Source organism: Mustela putorius, unplaced genomic scaffold, assembly GCF_011764305.1.
Source record: "Mustela putorius furo isolate JIRA1106 unplaced genomic scaffold, ASM1176430v1.1 tig00000450_pilon_pilon_pilon, whole genome shotgun sequence".
In the NCBI taxonomy this organism is placed as follows: Eukaryota; Metazoa; Chordata; class Mammalia; order Carnivora; family Mustelidae; genus Mustela; species Mustela putorius.
Genome location: NW_025421385.1, coordinates 2694634 through 2711882, shown reverse-complemented (window position 1 = coordinate 2711882; position 17249 = coordinate 2694634). Strand labels below are relative to the sequence as shown.

Below are 17249 nucleotides of genomic sequence, written 5' to 3'. Positions count from 1 at the left end.
GCGCGGAGACAAAGGCGACAACAAATGACAAGTAAACATCCAGCCACAGGAAGCCATTAAGGACAGTGGGTGCTAATGAGCGCGCAGCGGGGACCGGCGAGGAACGGCCGCGGGCCCGACCCGACCCGCCCGGAGCCCCGCTGGCAGGCCGTAAACCTGCGGCGCGCTTCTGTCCCGCGTTCCGTTGGGCCATTAGAAGCCGCAGTTACTCTCATCCCAATAAGAAGACTCAGGGGTAGAAAGAGAAGATTGGGGTTCTGTGATCTGGCACATCCTCACGTCCTGGGGTTCTGTGATCTGGCACATTCTCACGTCCTCCCCCAACTAGCCGCGTGTGAACACGAAGCTGTGAGTATCGAGCCACTTTCCAAGGAGTCTCGTGAAATAGTTTCTCGTAAAAGATCAACTCTTCCGAATAACCAAATGTCCCTTTGCGCTCCCTTACATTTTAAACTATTAAGAAATTTGTTTTCAAGTAGCAGTGGTCAAGCAAGGCCACTGAGACTTTGTGTCTGACCTATTTAAGATACTGAGAGCTGGTTTTAATTTCTGGAGCGAGCTCTTTCTCAGGAAGGCGGGATCGGGATTCAGCAAATACCCCTGGGGCAGGGGGGGCCGTCCTCGCGCGCGGTCCCCGAGCATCGAGCATCGCTGCCCGCGGCCACCCCCTCGGTGGAGGACCCCAGGGCAGCGAGAGTCGGAGGCCCACCGCCCACCCGGTGCAGCCGGCGACTGCGGGCCTGCGGGCGGGGCCGGGAATCCACAGGTACCGGACCACACACAGAGATGCGCTTAGGAACTTAGGGAGCTCTGCGCAGGCACTGCCAACAGAGTGCTGCCTCTTAAGCTTGTTTACCTTAAACATTTGAGAAAGTGAGTGGGAAAGTGGTTCAGAGTACATTTCATTTCAGAAAGTCGACTTCAGAGGCTTGGGCACTCAAGTGTTGCCAAGCATTACCCAAGACCTGGGAATTATTTCTTGATGATTTCTTTATCTGCAGTGTTCCCTTTTGGAGAAGAAGAGAATAAACCTAATCAAAAACATATCTTTATAGATAACCTACGACAGTGTAAACACTGATGAAGGTTTAGAGAGACAAACAAATCATTTTAAATAATCCCAAAAGGAACTTCAGTGTCCTGGGACATCTCCCCACAGAGGCAGTCGCGTCATCTAGCTTGTGCCCTGCCATCTCGGTGACTTTTTCTTGGTGAAAATTCAAGTGTGTTCTCATTGTTATATTTCTTGTTAGGATAGGCTGATTAAACCTTAATAATGGTATCGCCCTCTCCCACTGATTCTAACGAGCTAGAAACCTGAATTCAGAATAAAAGATATATGCTCCATAAGTATGAATATATTCTATTCATTATTCTTAGTTTTGAACCATTTCCGATCCTGGCACTAAACTCCTCCTAAAATGAAGTGGGTTAGACGGCACCTCCAGTCCCTTCTGAGTCTAAAATTTTAAATTTCTGCATTATTGTGTTTTAAAAATCACATTCATACACGTGCATGGCTGTTTAAAACGACGTTGTTCAGAAGGGCTTAAGATAAAAAGCATCTGACTTCGGTTTCAGCCCACTCCGACCCCCAGCCGACTCCACAGAAATTTCAACTTGACCCACTTCTGTTAGTAACGATGTTTGCAGGAGTCTAGTCCTGAATAGAACCACCACCAGCCCAGGAAGAGGTTTGAAGCCTTCTGCTCTCGCTCTCTCTCTCTCTCTCTTTCTGTAGATGTATAGAGAGTGTGTTTACAGCCCGCTTTCCCTTTCACTGTGAAGGAGTGACACCTCTCAGAAGAAAGGAGGCATCCAGGGAGAATCTCCTTGTGCAAACCTGGAGTCCCCTGGAAGATCTTCCTTTGTCTTGAGTCAGAGCTCACTTGCACTCGTTTCCCAGAACGTGCAGCACCAGGCCCCTAACTCCTCAAGACCCCGAACTTTACCCTTGACTAGTTTCCCGCGCTCACCGCTCACTGAGAGGCAGCTTCAAGTCAAGGAACCACAGTGGCTTGGAGAATCTAATTGCTGGGAGCAGTTTTAACCCTCAATAGTCAGGAATGGTAGTATCTACATACCGAGTGGGCCAGATTTGTTCATTTCAAATCAATATTTTAGGGGAATATTTCCCCTATGAACACAGAAATCTACAAATATAAAGTTGTCTTAGAGATACTCTTAGACCATGACAAGTTATCCAAAATTTGCTTTGGCTACTTGGGGTCTTTTGTGGTTCCATACACATTTTAGGTCTGTTTGTTCCAATTCTGCAGGAGAAAAATGTCATTGGAATTTTCACAGGGAAGCATTGAATCTGTAGATTGCTTTGGGCAGGGTGGACATTTTAGCACTATTCTTCCAACCCATGAGCATGGACTAGCTTCTCATTTATTTGTGTCTTCTTCAATTTCTTTCATTAATGCCTGGTAGTTTTCAATATACATGTCTTTCATCTCCTTAGTTAAATTTATTACTAAGTATTTTATTCTTTTTGATGAAATTGGAAGTGAGATTATTTTCTTCATCTCTCAGAATTCATTATTCGTGCAGAGGAATGCAAGAGATTTTTGTGCATTGATTTTGTCTCCTGCAACTTTACTGAATTCTTTTATTAGCCCTAAGATTTTTTTGGTGGAGTTTTTAGGTTTTCTGTCTGTAATACTGTGCCCTTTCCAAATAGTGACCATTTTATTTTCTCCTTTCCAATTTAGATGCCTCATTTCTTTTTCTTGCCTAACTGCTCTGGCTAGGACTTCTAATAATGGTGTAGAATAAAAATGGCAAGAGTAGGCATCCTTGTGTTGTTCCAGATCTTAGAGAAAAAGCCTCCAACCCTTCACTGAATATGATGTGGCTGTGGCTTGTCCTATAAGTCTTTTATTATGTTGAGAAATGTTCCTTCTATAACCCTTTGTTGAGAGTTTTTATCATAAATGGATGTTCTATTTTGTCAAATGCTTTTTTTTTTTGCATCTTTTGAGATGCTGATGTGATTTTTATCCTTTCCTTTGTTAATGTGGTGTATCACACTGACTAATGTGGGAGAAATCCTACTTGATCATAGGTTATGAGCCTTTTAATATATTGTTCAATTCAATTTTCTGATATTTTATTGAGGATCTTTGTATATATTTTCACCAGAGATATTGGCCTGTAAATTTCTTTCCTTGTGACCTCCTTGTCTGATGTTGGTGTTGAGATAACGCTGGCCTGGTAAAATTAGTTTGGAAGAATTCCTTCTTCTAGTTTTTAGAAGAGTTTGAGATACTAATTCTTCTTTGAATATTTGGTAGAAATCACCACTGAAGCCATCTGGTGCTGGATTAGGGCTTAGTAAACATTAATTGCTGCTCATTCACACCTAGGATAAATATAGACTTCAGTATTCTTTGTAATGAAAATATTTATGGAAATCATAAAGTGAAATAATGTAGCTAACAAATAGCAAAATTAAAATTACTTATTTTGCATTTTTATAATAATAAAAGACACTCAAAAATATTTGGTGAGGGAATAAGGAAAGTGCTTGCATTTCTACTCTGTCGTGTGTTCAACACAATTATGACAATTAAAAAAAATTAAAGATCCTTATTTTTAAAATGTACTGGTAGGGGAGCTTGGGTGACTCAGTCAGTTAAGTGTCCAACTCTTGGTTTGGGTTCAGGTTATGATCTCAAGGTCATGAGATCGAAACCAGCATCAGGTTCCGTGCTCAGAAAGTCTGCTTGAGATTCTTTCCTTCTGCCCCAACCCGATTCACGCGTGTGTTCTCTCTCTCTCTCTCTCTCTCTCTCAAATAAGTAAATCAATCTTTTAAAAATGTACTGGTAAAAGCAAATAGATGAATAAACCTGGGGGGAAAGAATCTCCTACTTTCAGTTTAAAAACTTAAAAAATAAGCAACATATTAAAGGAAATGGACATGAGCTTTGGGGTTTGTCTAACTTGGGATCAGATCAGAGCACAGCTTTGGGCAAGTTGCTTAACCTCTCAAACCCTCAGTTTTTTTCAGCAGAAACTAACTTAATAAAAATAGATTCCTCCCAGGATTGTTCTGAGAGCACGACACTGTCTGTGATGCGCCCAAAGCAGTCTGGCATACAGTAGGAAATCAATGCATATTAAATAATCCTTTTGTACCTGTGAGCCTTAAAGTTTTATCTAATTGTATCAACCAATTTAAGAGCTAAGTATATAGAGGAATCACCACTATGTGTAAAATTATTTAAAAATCTTTTATCTATTTCATGAATGAACTGGGCTATTAATATTCTAAATATGTTCAGATTAATAAAAATGATACAAACCAAGGACCATGTAGCCATTAACATCTTTACTGTGCACTGGCATCACACTCTTTACTGGTGTTAAAGGAATAAATGGAATAAATTTCATGCATTCATTATTTATTGCTGTGTAACACATTACCCCAGCTGTAGCCACTTAAAACTGCACACATCATGACCTCAGAGTGTCTGTGAGTCAGAAACATAGAAATGGATTAGCTGGGTATCCTGCTCACAGACTCATGGTCATAGTCAAGGTGTTGGCTGGGCTGCATCCTCATCTGGAGGTCTGACTGGGGAAGCATATGCATCCCTAGAGTGGCATCCTTCATTATCACCATATGCCATTGGGTAGGAACAAGTCACATGTCCTGCTTTGTGATTCAGGGCTGGGGATTACACAAAGGCATAAATACTATGAAGCAAGAATTGTGGGGACCCTCTTGGAGTCTGCCTGCCACCATCTAAGCCCTGTCTCCTATGTTCACATGCAAAAGACATTTAGTCTCTCCCCAGGTTCCCAAGATTCTCTTTTCTTTGTAGCATCAGCTGAGAGTTCAAAATGTCATTATCAAAATCACATCAAAGGTCAGAGAAGGCTCCTGGTATAATCACTAAGTTCAACTCCTGGGGCCCAATTCCATCTTTGGGTCTGGGAAACCAAAGAGAAGAGCTGTTTACTCCCAATACACCAAGCACGCACTGGTGGGACCAGCAGCCGACAATAGCCACAGACAGTTCTGCTTCAAAGAAGAGAAAAACAGAGTCTAAAGGAGTCTCCAAAGCCAGATGGGCAATGTTGGAAGTTCCTTGATGAGGTTTCAAGGCCTGGGAATAATTCTTGTGGGTTCACCCTCTGGGCTCTTGGTTCTGCTTTCTGAGTCTTCCTTGCTTTGAAACAAAAGGTGGCACCTGTTTGCAGATGAGCATCTTTCTCAGCCTGCTTCCTGATGGTAGAATCTGGGAAGTTGGAGGGTCTCCTGTCATTTTGTACCCTCTTCATTCCTTGCCAAGGAATGAATGCAGAAACCCAAGCTAGCAGGTTTCTGTGGAAGCGACTTTCTCAAAACTTTGTGTCTCCCATGCATATCAATGGGACTCATTTCATGAAACAAAGACCTCAGCCACAGATGTTTTGAGATGCCCCTTCTCTACCTTTGGATCCCGCTGAGATGACACTGCCCATGCTCTGAAGCTCCTTAGAGGCTCCAGAATTGATTGACAGGCTCTGAGGCTCACCCATCGTTTTGAAATGTCCTTGTGTGACTGGATTTCCTGACCTTAGGATCTTTGGGAGACATCATCTGAAGGTTGTACAGTCATGTCTTTGGCTCCTCTGAATCATAAGGTCTTCATTTTTGCCCTCTAGAGTGGTTGACACTCTGATTTCAGACTTCTCCACTCCAGAGCTGTGAGGGAGTAACTTCTATGGACTTGGGGCGCCTGGGTGGCTCAGTGGTTTAAAGCCGCTGCCTTCAGCTCAGGTCATGATCTCAGGGTCCTGGGACCGAGACCCGCATCCAGCTCTCTGCTCAGCGGGGAGCCTGCTTCCTCCTCTCTCTCTGCCTCTCTGCCTACTTGTGATCTCTCTCTGTCAAATAAATAAATAAAATCTTTTTTTAAAAAAATTCTATGGGCTACTCCATTTGTGGTCATTTACTGTGAACCCCAGAGCCGATGTGGTGAGCTACAGAATACATGGAGTGCTTCTCCCTCCAACGTTGTGTGAACCCCACTGTTTTATCAACCTAGAGTCCCAGGGGCCATGTGCCTGCGGTTCCATCAGCTGACTGTGAGATCATCTTTACTTCCACGAAGAGATCACGTCTATGTCTCTACTGTTACACCCTTCACATTTTAGAGATTATGCCGGCTAATGTGCCTCTGCCTCTTCCTGGGCTGAGCTCCCATCTCCAGACTTCCAGAGCTCAACTCCCAGCCCTGGTGTTTTCTAGTTGGGTTTCTGGGAAGTTCCATGAGCTCTCCATGTTCCCTGTTTCTCATCTGTGGATGGCAAGGGTGACAAGAGAGCCTACCTACCTGTCAACCTGGGACAACTGAACAGGTCCATGTCCCTTGGGCTGCTCCCCACGCGACCTGCAGGGTCGGGTGCTCATTGCTGTTACATTGTATCCCGACTGCGGGTGCCGGAGATACAAACACATGCTAAATGAGCTAGGATTTGACACCATGTCCTACACACTCAGGTTTGGCATTACAAAAAAAAAAAAAAATGTCCTGTTTGTGTGTATGTGTGCTTCACATTCCTTCAGACCATGGGTATAAATTGAAAACAATTTATGAGGTCTCTTTCTACTCTAGAAATCTAAGAAACAAATCTTCAGCCTTCCAGAAGCTGAGGGGAATGAGACAAGTGGGATAGTCAGGCTGCCTAGGTAACGGTATTTAAAAATAAAGTTTAAAACATTACATTCATTTTTCATTTGATATTTTCAAAAAGCATCAGCTTCTTGCTATGCCTTTTTTTTAAGTGTATATTATTATAGTCAATTTTATAAAAAAATAAACTAGTATGATTCAATTATTAACTCTTTGCCTGGTTCGTTTTCTCTTGTATTTCTAGAAATAATTAAAGGGAATACTTACCAAGCACCAGGCACTCTGCCAGTTCAACTTTTATTACTTAATTCAGCAATTATGTATCGAACATGTTTCAAGTCAAACCCTGGTCTGCCCTCACATCTATTTACTAGAACCTTGCAAAGTGGATATTTCTTTTTCTGGGGGAGAAGACAGACACACAGCTAAGACAGGAGGCTGGGATCTCACGGGGAGCTCACCCCTGCTCGCCGTCTGCTGGGGCGGTCTCCCGCGCTCACCGTGGACAGCCGTACTTCACACACCTGTTGCTGCTTCGTGCACTTCAGTATTTTGATTTTGTAATTCTGCTGTGTGTGCCTTTCTATATAATGCAAGTTTTACACAATTATTAAAGTTATTTTATTACAACTCAATTACTACCTTGATTCAGCTAATTTCCAATCAGTAAATATTCATTGTTCATGTACCAGCCCGTGTCAGGGATTTTTAGTTTGGCTGCTTTTGTAGTAAAATAGTAATAACTCAAGTGACTACAATTTAAATTTACTAGAGGAGCCGAATGTTTTTCTGCAGAAATCCATTTCTGTGCCCTCCTGTCGGACTCTAGTCCTGGCTCTGTCCTGTGCCACTTGGAAGAGGACGTAACCATGCCCTCTGAAAAGCGTAATATAATCTGTAGACATAAGGGCTGTTGTTGGGGCGGAACTGTTAGTACCGCTGACTGTTTGTTTAGCAGATTATCGGTTCTATATTTCTTAATAGCAATCCATATGCATTTTGGATGCAAACTCCCATCACATTTCCACATATATTGTTTTTGGATTTCATTGTCTTTTAACATGAAGTTTTATTTCACTGTATATAAAGGTTTCTACAATGTTTCTGGGTTAAACTTAACTGTTGTGTCTGACTATATCATTTCTATCCAAGAGGCAAAAACTAACTTCTCCTCCGTCACTGAGATGAGCGCATTGGTCTGGTAAGAAACTGTACGGCTCGGTTTCCCCCCGGAGCTGCGGGAGGGGAGGAAGCGCTAGTACACATTTGTTCCGCAGTTCATCTCTTCTCGCTGGTTGCAACAGGCTTGTTATACATTAAACATCCATAATTTGGGGTGCGCGGTACCTGAGTGCCTCAGTCGGTCAAGAGGCTGACTCTTGATTTTGGCCCAGGTCACAATCTCAGGGTCATGAGGTGGAGCCCTGCGTGGGGCTCGGTGCTCAGTGGAAAGTCTGCTTGAGGTTCTATCTCCCTCTCTCTAGACTCTCTTTCTCTCTCAAATAAATAAATAAATCTTTAAAAATAAACAAGTAAACTTCCATAATTTGGGATTTCTTCCCCTAGCGCGACAATTCCGCAGGGATCATGACAACGCCTTCCCAGCCCGCACGGACAGAGGGAACGGTGAGCCTCTCGCCCAGTCCAGAGAGGGCAGAGGGCGAGGAGCAGGAGCCCGTGCAGCGGTGACCCGGCCCAGCGGTTCCGCACACCCAGGCCTGGAATCCGCTCCCTGTTGTACCAGCCTGGAGCACCTCCCTCGTCGGCCCACAGCCTGGCCCACTCTGACCTTCTCCAGCCCCAGACGACTGGTTTCTGCAGCTGGCCAGGTGCCCGCTGCTATGGTCGTTCTCCCGTCTCCTGCTTTGGTGACCGACACGCTGCCCATCACCCGGCCGGCCAGTCTGAGGGCACCGGCCTCACCCGGCTATCTGCTCCATCAACCCCGACTGCTGCACGGGGTCAGGTGGGAGGGAAGGGGGCCCCCCTCAGGGCTCACAGCTCTGCCGGCCCTGGCAGCTGCTCCTGTAAGCTCCAATGCACTTTAGTGACACGAAACCCCAAGATTCTTTCTTGCAGAAGGTCCACCAGGGGCTCTGTCCTTCAGCGTGGGGCACGTCTCTAGGGTGCTCCTGGGGTCCCAGTTGGCCCTGGAGCTCTCAGCACAGTTTCCACGGGGGGCTCAGCTCCCCCACGCCTCGTGGTCTCAGGCCTCCAAGGGCTTGTGTATGCAGCCCCAGGCCGACCCTGCCCAGAACCTTTCTGGATTTCAAACACAGCGAAACATTTCTTGACACGCAGCCAGGCCTCCAGGACCACAGATGACTCCTCTGCGGGTACTAGAGGGACAGCATCAGGGTCGACGCGGAAACAGCCCAGCTCGCTTGCCTGCGTCGGCCACCGTGACCGTTTTAATTCACGGGTTCTAACCTGGCCTGGGCTTAGAGCTCGACGGAAAATAAGAGTGTAGAGAAGTGTGCATAACAACCATATTTTATGAGCAATAACAACAAAAGAATCCGATAATCGGCCGACTATGAAGACAATTAAAAGTCCAATGAATGTCTACCCTGCCTGCAGGGGAAACGCCTAGTTTACACGGTCGCTTTCACACAAGGTCATGTGAAAGGCGGCAAGGACAAGTAGCGTAGGAGCTGGGACCTCGGGGCGCCGGTGTGGGCCCAGCTGCAGCTCCGACACGTACAAGCTGCAGGACAGTAACAAGTCACCCTGTTGCCTCCTCTGGGGAACGGGCTTGAAATCAGTCGTGCCTCCCATCTGGGGTCTCCTCGGGAGCCACGTTCACTGATGCGTGCGAAGTCCTGAGAGGGGTCTGACGGCAGAAGTCCGCTGTCAGTGACGGCTGCTCTCACGCTTTCCATCAGCACATCGGTAACCACGTTCCCGTGGTACCCAGACTCTGTGACACGTGTTTTGATTCTTTAAGGTCATTCGGCTTAGTTGCTGTTATCAGCAAAGTTCCAGACAGCGGAGCGTGCTGGGTCACTAAGCTGTATTTAGAAGAGACGTCACTAAATGCCTCCGTGCTGCCCTCCTGAGGATTTATAGGGTTGATCTGATCTTTCTTCCTAGTATGATTTTGAAGGCCACACACATATCCACAAATAACATGCATGTTCCTACATCTCATGCGCTCGTTTGTGCAAAACCATGCAGATAGACTTAATGCCACCATGATGAGCAGACAGCACGGGGCCCGGAGTAGGGGCGATAAGGAAATAATAATTTCATGCTGAAATGGATGATCTCGCTCGCTGCTGAAATGATGATCTTGCTCGCTGCTGATTACTCTCTTGTGGCTACAGTGCAGTGTTGCACGGTATAGTCTTCTCCACTGGGTTCAAGTTCACAGGAAATTGTAGACTAAGTTCCTTGACACAAAGCACCATTTTGATCAAATAATGGATTATTGTGGGTGCTTTGTAAGCAAAGCTCACACAACCAATATTTATTATGCAAAGTGTAATGTACACAAAGTAGCAAATGAAATATATTTTTTGATTATTTTAAAAACCATTAAGTGATTTCTGGCATCAGAAATGATAATTTAATTATAATCATTTCCTATTATACATACATATATATTTATTGATTATCTGTCTAATATAAATTTCCTCAAGTGTAATTATTACTAGAACAATGCCCACCAGGAAGAATATTTGCTGAAAATAATTCATGATATCTTCCAAACCCACCCAAATCCACCATATGCCAGTACTTTCACCTATGTCTCAGTTCCTACTAAATTATTCACATTTAACAACGTCCATTCATGATAAAAACGTCTGCAAAGTAGGCCTACAGGGGCCATAATTCAACATAATAAAGACCAGAGATGAAAAACCCACAGCTGACATCACTGAACTCAATGGTGAAAACCTGAGAGTTTTTCCCCTAAGGTCAGGAATAAGACAAGAATGTTCACCCTCACCACTTCTGGTCAACACAGTACTAGCAGTCCTGCCTCAGCAATCAGATAACAAAAAGGAATGAAAGGCACCCAAGCTGGAAATTAAGAAGTAAAACTCTCACTATTTGCAGATGACCAGATACTATACATAGAAAACCCTAAAGATTCCACCAAAAAGCTACTAGAATGGATAAATGAATTCAGTAAAATCACAGGATATAAAATCAAGGTACAGAAATCTGTTGCTTTCTTATAGACTGATAATGAAGCAACAGAAAGTGAAATTAAGAAAATAATCCAAAAAATAAAGAAAAGAAAAGAATCCCATTGACAAATATACCTAAAACAATAAAATATCTAGGAATAAACTTAACCGAAGAGGTGAAATAACTGTACTCCAAAAACTATAAAACACTATTGAAAAAAATTCAAGATGATGCAAAGAAATGGAAAGACATTCCACGCTCATGAGTTGAAAGAGAACAAATGTTGTTAAAATGTCTCTACTACTCAAAGCAATCTACAGAGTTAATGCAGTCCGTATCAAAATACCAACAGCATTGTTCACAGGACCACAACAAACAATTCTAGAATCTGTATAGAACCAAACAGAAGACTCCTAATAGCCAAAACAATCTTGAAAAAAAGAAAAAAAAATAAGTGGAGGCATCACAATTCCAGATTTAAATTATATTACAGAGTGGTAGTAATTTAAAAAAAAAAAAGACATATAGACCAATGGAAAGAATGGAAAACCCAGAAATAAACCGACAAATACATGGTCAATTAATCTTCAACAAAGCAGGAAGGAATCTCCAATGGGAAAAAGTCTCGTCAACAAATGGTGTTGGGAAAACTGGTCAGTCCCATGTAGAAGAATGAAACTGAACCACTTTCTTACACCAACACAAAAATAAACTCAAAATGGGTTAAAGACCTAAATGTGAGACCTGCAACCATAAAAATCATAGAAGGGAGCACAGGCAGTAAGTCTACGACACTGGCTCTAGCAACATTTTCCAAACATGTCTCCTGAGGCAAGGGAAATAAAAGCAAAAATAAAGTATTGGGATGACATCAAAATAAAAACTTTCTGCACAGTGGAGACAACCTACCGAATGGAAGAAGATAACTGCAAATGGCATCTCTGATAAAAGGTGAGTATCCAAAATATACAAAGAACAACTCAATGTACAAAAAACAAATAATCCAATTTAAAAATGAGCAGAAGAGGGGCACCTGGATGACTCAGTCAGTTAAGCCTCTGCCTTCAGCTCAGGTCATGATCCGGGGTCCTGGGATCCAGCCCCACATCCAGCTCAATAGGGTCTGCCTCTCCCTCTCCCTCTGCCCCTTTCCCCACAAATAAATAAATAAATCTTGAAAAAATAAAAATAAAAAATGGGCAGAAGATATGAACAGACTCTTCTCCAAAGAAGACTTGCAGATGGCCAACAGACCCATGAAAAGATGCTCAACATCATTCATCATCAAGGAAATACAAATCAAAACCACAGTGAGATACCACCTTACACCCATCAGAATGGCTAAAATCAACAAGGCAAGAGACACCGGTGTTAGTGAGGGTGTGGGGAGAAAGGACCCCTCCTGCACTGTTGGTGGGAATGCAAGCTGGTGCAGCCACTCTGGAAAACAGAATAGAGGTTCCTCAAAAAGTTAAAAATAGAACTGACCTATGATCCAGTAATTCAACTACTGGGTTTTTACAAAAAAAAAAAAAACACAAAAACATTAATTTGAGGGGATACATGCTCCCCTATGTTTACTGCAGCATTAGCAACAATAGCCAAACTGTGGAAGCAGCCCAAGAGTTCATTGGCAGATGAATGGGTAAAGAAGATGTGGGTCATAGATACCATGGAATATTACTCAGCCATGAAAAAGAATGAAATCTCATGATTTGCATCTATGTGGTTAGAACTAGAGAGTATAATGTTACATGAAATAAGTCTGTCAGAGAAAGACAAATACCATATGACTTCACTCATATGTGGAATTGAAGAAATGAAACAAATGAACAAAAGGAAAAAAAAAAAAAGAAACCAAGAAACCGACTTTCACCTGTAGAGAACAAACTGATGGTTACCAGACGGGAGGAGTTGGAGGGATGGGGAAATAGGGGGTGGGGGATGGGAATTAAAGATTATACTTGCCATGATGAAAAACATAAATTTAACCAACTGAGCCACCCAGGCGTCCCGAAAAAAAATAAATTTAAAAAGTAAACATCCACATTTCTGATATTCAGCTTCTCTAAGTTGACAGTTTTCTCTTGGTAACAACCAACTCAAGAGAGAGCACGTTTACAGAGCTCTGATTCTGTAACCAAGCTGAGCTGGTAGTTTCAGAAATGGGCAAGGTTACAATCTACCCTCTTTAGGCTTAAAACAGGGGAGCCTCCTTTCCGAGGGTGGATGTTGGAAAGTGCAGTGCTCTGTCGAGTGAGTCGGGCCAGGATTCGTGACCTTCCCGAGGGCTTCTGAGCACCAGCCACGCCGGGTTCTTCGTGGAAGCACCAGGTAGCTGGTTCAGAGGAACCTTGAACTCAGCCCTTGGGAATAGATGGGCCGGGGCCTGTGCTAGCTTTCCACGGCACCTCTGCCACTCTGTCCTCTGGGGCAGAGACTTCCTGCCCTTCCGATGAAGGCCACCATCCATGAACCCCGTGTGCAGTGGGTGAGAATCGTAAGTGACACACAACGCTAATCGCTACTTGGAAAGAAAACCAAATGGATTTTGTATTCCGTGGCAAAGGCAGCGGTGCCCAGCAAGCGCACTTGGAGATCTGATCTCGAAACACGAGGAAAGAGACTCTGCTCCTGGGGGCCTTGACGGGGCAGGGGCGGGCGGGTGGTCAGGGGCACCCGAGCCCCCGCGCGGCCCGCGCGCTCCTTGAGTGACTCGGTGACTCCGCCAGTTCCACGGCCCACGTGACGTTCCTATCTGTCCGTTTTCTTCAATATGAAAGTCTGGAGCTTCTCAAGGAAGGAAAAATCGAAACCGTAAAACAGTAAAACCGAGAAAGTGTCGCCATTTAGCGAAAGTAGCGCAGTAGCCCCAACCGCGGCGGCTTTCGGACGCCGGACGCCCGCCGAGCCTCCGGGCCCGGCTCCGGCTCCCGACGGACGGGCCGGACGGGAAGCCAGTGGCGCGCACGAGCGAGGAAGCGGCCCGACGTCCAAGCCCAACCAAGTCCCATCAACATGCGGTGACTGACGCGTAACGCACCACAACCGCGCGTAGGTCCGCCGCGAACCGGCCGGCGGCTGCGACGTTGTCCGAGAGGCCTGCGGACCCCACGGGCAGGGGCACGTCCCGGCCTGGGGGACACTCGAGCTTCCCCCGAGCGGGTTCCGCTGCGCGGCAGACGCAGGCCCTCGGCCCGGCCGAAAACCGCCTCCCTCGTCCGACGCCGCACCCAGCCCGCGGGCCCCGCGCCTCCGTCTCTGCGTCTCCGTGGCCGAGAGCAGCGCGAGGGGCGCGGACCTCACGGGCTACGGCATCCACCGGGTCACGCTCCAGCGCGGTGCGTCCACCCGAACCACGGAGAACAAGACGGAAACGGTTGGTTCGCCTCTTGTCGCAGGACACGCGTCCCCCTCGACGGGGCTCCTAGTGCGGGCGCGGCGCGTCCGGCGGGAGCGGCCCTCGGGAGGGGCCACAAGTGCGCCGCCGCGGAAATGCGGAGTCGGACCCCTCCCGCCTCGCGGACACGTGCCAGTACCAAACCTGCCCAATCCCTCAGAAGCCGGTTTGTAAAAATACATTTGAAAGCGGGCATTTTGCCCATCCCCCGCAGAAATCCCAGCTTCCGAGCGCGACGCTGTGACCCGGGCCTCGTGCCCCAGGAAGGGTATGACTGACAAGCTGGGGAAGGGACAGCCAGGGACGGTCCGGCCGCTCCAGCCGCCCTCCCTCCCCACAGCCCCCTGGACAGAGCAGGAAACCAAGGCAGGAAAGGGGAGAGGCCAGGAAAGCCCAACAGGAAGGATGCGCAGGAAGGATGCCCGCGCAGGACTTCGACTCTCCTGTCGGCGGCGCGGCGGGTGAGGACTTCTAAGTCCGCGAGGTCAGGGCACCTGGTGGCTCAGGCAGGTGAGCTCCCGAGTGTTCTTCAGCTCAGGACCATGCTGTCGGGTCGTGAGAGCCACCCGTATGGGGCCGCGTGGCCGGCAGAAAGTCTGCTTGAGATTCTCTCTCTCCCCCGCTCGCCGCCCTCCACCCGTCTTACAATAAATAAATGCAGTCTTCAAAGTCTGCGGGTGCCCGTAGCCGCAAGTACGGGAGGCTCTCCGGAGCTGAGCCTTGACCGCCCGACTGTAAGGAGGCCCGGCTCGCCCCCGTGGGGGTCGCTATGGCCACACTACAGTATGCCCTCCCGTCTCGTCTAACACGGGGAAGAGAATGATTCCTCTGGGGGCTAAAGGTGTTAAATACTGTTCCCACGAGGAATGATCCTGGAGCGTCTCGCTCAGGCAGAGAGCCGAGAAGGGTCAGAAGGCCGCGGGCCATCCTGGCCACCCATGGTCCACCTAGAGATCCATCTCGGACACAGACTTTCTTTGTCATAAGAAACCTAGGGGCACCTGGGTGGCTCAGTGGGTGAAGCTCATGATCCCAGGGTCCTGGGATCGAGCCCCACATCGCATCTGCTTCTCCCTCTCCCGCTCCCCCTGCTTGTGCTCCTTTTCTTGCTGTCTTGCTCTCTCTCTGTGTCAAATAAATAAAATCTTAAAAAAAAAAAAAAAAGAATCGTATTTTGACTTGTTGGTTGCATCAAAAACTTAACAAAAATATTTGCTGAAGGTTATTAAACATTACAAAAGTTTGCATTAGAAGCTGATGTTTTTCCTGCTTTTACTCTCAGCCCATCTTCAATCCATGGATTAAAGCCGTGTCAAGAACAACGCCATTTCCTTTGTGTGGGTTAGCATTTGGTGAGAGCGTTTGTTTGTTTGTTTGTTTGTTTTTAAAGATTTTATTTATTTTATTTATTTGTCAGGGAGATAGAGAGGGAGACCGAGCACAGGCAGACAGAGTCAGGCAGAGAGGCAGGCAGAGAGTCAGGCAGAGTCAGGCAGAGAGAGAGGGGGAAGCAGGCTCCCTGCGGAGCAAGAAGCCGATGCGGGGACTCGATCCCAGGACCCTGGGATCATGACCTGAGCCAAAGGCAGAGGCTTAACCCACTGAACCACCCAGGCGCCCCGAGAAGTTTTTTTTTTTTCATTCTTTCCTCTGAGTCTGTTGTCCGTGACGGTTTGCCACACACATACACACGCGCGCGCGCGCTCAAATACGCGTGAGTGAGCTGTGCGTTCGTATAAATTGCGCACAAAATGTGTCACTTTGAGTCACTCCATTTCCTCAGTATTCTCCAAAGAGCCTCTGCAGCCTTAAAAAGGAGAGGACAGAGAAAAAAAAACCCAAACGGCCAGTTGCTCTCATTAAGGGCTCCCTGTCAGAAACGGGCTGAGGAGAGGGAATAAGGGGTCATTTTCCTTTAACATGGAGAGGAGTTGCTTTCAGAAAGGAAATTCCCCGAGGAAGTTGTTTTAAAACCAATAACTGTTCGGGAGGAAGCCAGCAAAAGGTGGGAAGCGTTTCGCTTTGATTTCCCGTCTGTGTATTTGGGCTCAGCCCAGACAACCTTTTATGCACATATTAACAGAATGTTAATGAGTCTCCTGGAAGGACCTCTGTATTTGACACTGAGTATTGTCAACAAAAAGGGTTTTGGTGTATTTTGTAATCCCATCAAGGTGCCTGTGGGGGGTGGGGTGCAGGGCTGGGGAGGTGGGTGATCCCGGGGCCTGGGAGCGCATTCCTGCTTGAACTCGGCTGGGCAGAGCGGAGGGAGCAGGAATGATCTCCACATCAAGGAGTCTTCTGGGAGGTGCAAACGTCCCCTTCAAAGTCTTCAGGTGGTGATATTTATCTAACCCCCGCGGGGGGGCAGGGTTTCCCAAACCCGCGTGGGAATCGGAATTACCTGGACGGCTTCCTGGGGCATCTGGCGAGCCCACCCCTGCGGCCCCCGGCCCCCGGGGGGGCCCCGCCACCCCTCGCTGCGGTGCAGGGAGCACAGCCAGACACCCTGCTCTCAAGCATTGATTCTCAGAGACTCTAGAGCTTACCTTGTTCCTAGAAGGCGAGAAGCAGCTGGTAGGAGGCAGCAGGAGGCACAGAGAGTGACCCGAGTGTGGCCGTCATGGGGAGAGGGGACCGCAGGGGTGCATGGAGCCGGGCCAGGAACCAGGAGCCACTGTCGTCCCAGAGAAGGGCGGTGGCGGCCGGGCCCTGGGACGGGGTGACGGTGACCAGGGCAACAGGGATCCACACGCAGTGAAGAGCCTGAGGTTTGCGCGCGGCCACAGGGTTGTCCAGGGCGACCCGAGGTGGCGTGATTTCCTCAGAGACACACACAATGACCGTCGCCAGTCCAGTCAGCTCCCGATCCCCCAGAGGACGTGCTCAGGACAGCAGTGACTCTTGCTTCGGGGTCTGGGGACGGCAAGTCTGAAGTCGGGGCTCCTGCTCTGTCCCCAGGCTCCAGGACGGGACACCGCGCTGCCTCTCCAGAGTCTGTCAGCGTCTGCTCTGTCTTCACGCGGCCTCGGCCACTGGGTCCCGGCCTCCCCTTCTTATTAGTCAGTCATTTTGGATTT

General features: G+C 47.2%; 1 protein-coding gene across 6 annotated transcripts in view; it reads right to left on the bottom strand.

The window, feature by feature from the left end:
- LOC101683137 overlaps nt 1–16922 on the bottom strand; it is a 69992-nt gene extending 53070 nt beyond the window's left edge. For 4 of the 6 annotated variants that reach the window (XR_006606784.1, XR_006606786.1, XR_006606787.1 and 1 more), the window contains exon 1: nt 16719–16920. The gene's annotated coding sequence lies outside the window, so the exon portion shown is untranslated. Of the gene's footprint in view, nt 1–16718 lie in introns of all 6 variants that reach the window. The other 2 variants (XR_006606785.1, XM_004769580.3) reach the window with 2 other exon arrangements.
- Nucleotides 16923–17249: the final 327 nt, after the last annotated feature.